The sequence below is a fragment of the Pteropus medius genome, unplaced genomic scaffold, assembly GCF_902729225.1.
Source record: "Pteropus medius unplaced genomic scaffold, Ma_sr-lr_union100, whole genome shotgun sequence".
NCBI classification, from domain to species: Eukaryota; Metazoa; Chordata; class Mammalia; order Chiroptera; family Pteropodidae; genus Pteropus; species Pteropus medius.
In genome coordinates this window covers 5,176,247-5,178,630 of record NW_024350924.1, presented here as the reverse complement: position 1 = coordinate 5,178,630, position 2,384 = coordinate 5,176,247, and the positions used below count along the sequence as shown (strand labels likewise).

General features: G+C 47.3%; 1 long non-coding RNA gene across 1 annotated transcript; it reads left to right on the top strand.

Annotated features, from left to right (window-relative positions):
* Positions 1-448: 448 nt before the first annotated feature.
* Positions 449-1,075, top strand: LOC120585061 (uncharacterized). Its single transcript, XR_005648205.1, has 3 exons — positions 449-569; positions 660-765; positions 937-1,075. It is a non-coding gene; the product is annotated as an uncharacterized LOC120585061 (long non-coding RNA).
* Positions 1,076-2,384: the final 1,309 nt, after the last annotated feature.

Here is a 2,384-nt window from a genome sequence, read left to right as displayed (position 1 = left end):
CTCTTCATTACGATTTTTATTTCAATCATTGCATTTCCTCCCCCTCCCCAGGATTGCCATCAGCTATCTTTATAATAACTGTTCTATTTTGTTTTAGAATTTCTTGTTCTTGTTTTTTATGAGTGCTATTTCTTCCTTTATCTCTTTGAGGATCTTAAACGTACCTATTTTAAAGATATTTTCATATGACGCTATTATTGTTCATAATAGAGTAAATATACCCTCTAGTTCTCGACCTCTTTTGTCTCAGTTTTCTCCATGTGTTTTGGAATTTGGGCGTGAAGCCTCATGGTAGGTAAGAGATTTTATTGTTTTATCTTTTTTGTTGCCCTAGGTTCTAACAACGTCGTGGTTGCTTTATCCTGGCCCAGGCTTTCTGCTTGTTTTTCGTTCTTTCTTTCTTTTTTTTTTTTAAAGCATTTCAGAAGTTCCTGTTCCATTGAAATTGAAAAGATCCAGTCATCTACCCAGTGGGCTGCTTGAACATGGGTTCCTGCTTCACAGCGAAATCCATTATGTCTCTCCTTTCAAGATACTCAGCTTCACGTACTCCAGTGCTCCAGGCAGAGGTTCGTTGCATCCTTTTTTACCCTCTTTTCATGGGTGGGGAAGTCCACAAAAGTACTGGTTGCACTCAGTGAAACCGGCTCTCTCCCCAGCCTCTCACAGAAGACGGTCGGTCTCTGTCACCACCCCAGATACGAACGTTTCACAGCTGGTACCTGCTCTCACATCCAGCAGCCCATGGCTTCAGCCCTGCTTATGGTATTGCGTTTTTCTTCCGTTTTCGGTCCATAAAAAGTTTTATTTTGCTTTTGAGCATGGCCATTTGTATTCGTTTCTTTTAAAATATTTTTATCTACCCTTGTTGTGTGTTTGGAGCCCTGGAACAGGGCGTGGACCTAAAAGTGTTAACTTACATGCCTTCTTCACTAGAAATCCCTTCCGAAGGAATCTGACAAGATCGGCCTTAAAGAATTCATAGGCCCTGAGCCGGCTAGGTGAAGGTGTCAGCCATCATCTGAAGTCGAGAACATGGAGGACACATAAGGAAGCGGGAGGACATCGATCTGGCCAGAGAGGACGATGGCAGTCGAAATCCAGGGAATCCCAAAGGAAGGGCGAGCTGTCCGTCGCGTTTCTGTGACACGCGGTGCTTCTCCTCGCTTCACATTCTCTACCCCTTTGTGACGGCCTGATGGCAGAACCGCGTCTATCCTGTTCACCACCGTACAGGGCCTGGAGCATAGTAAGTACTCGACAAAGGTGTAAAATAAATGACTAACTACTGGGCAGACAAATTAGGGTGTGAAAAAATACATCGATCCCACGTAACTTCGCCGAACACGAAGCGATCGGAACCCGGTTCTTATAACCTTATTTCCATCAGTGCCTCGTAATCTGTCACCCGTGCTCAAGAGGACAGTAAAAACGCTCCACTGAAAAGTCTCCAACGGCCTCCCAGGCACCGAACACAACCATCTGTTTCCGATCCTCGCCTCGTAAACCTCTCCTGCCGCACACGGCCCACCTTGGTTTCGGCGGCACCGCACTGCCCTGTCCTGGGGGATTTGTGACAGCTGCTAGGTTGGGCAGCTGAAGACACAAATATCTGGTGATAAGCACAAGCATTTGACCAAGAGCCTGAACAGGGCGTGACCCGACGAAAGCCGTGTTTTAGAAAATCGGATCAGACAGGCCCAACTGGAACAGGTCAAGATTGGAGGCAGGGAAAACCTCTGAGACGACCGTGCCTGACTTATCCTCACAGGTCTGTCTGGTATCTTTCTTTTCCATGAGGCATTTCCTGACCGACAGGGCTCCTTGGTGCCCAACCGTGCAGCCTAGGATTTCAGCTTCTGTCCCATTGACTGACACTTTGCATAGCTCTTGCCAGGTGCATTCTCTGAGACCGGGTCTTGTCTCTGAAACCCCAGCCTGCTGTCTAGGGTAGTGGTGCATATGAGTAAAGAACAGCCACCTCCCTTTCTACCTCCCCTATATATTTTCATCTCCTGCACGCGCTGTAACTTCTGAAATGAGGCCTGGGATGTTGTTTGGATCACCACGCTTCTCTCTCCACACTCATCCCTTGCTTCCTCTGTCCAGGATTCTTCTCACCGGAAAGGGGAATGTTTGGCAGCTGTTCCTTGGCTCCGCCTCCTTATTGGTTCTGCCCCCTGTTGCTGAGGACCGTGAAGACTTGCACTCCATGCTTGTTTGGGGTTGGGACAGAATGGGGTGAATGGGCTCGTTAGAGTCCAGTCCTAGAAAAGCTGGAGCAGCAGTCAGGTATCCAAACATGATCTCAGGAAAGGGTTCTCGAGGTAGAAACCTATTAACAATCCTGGGCACGAGAAGATGATGGAGTATTTTAAATAATA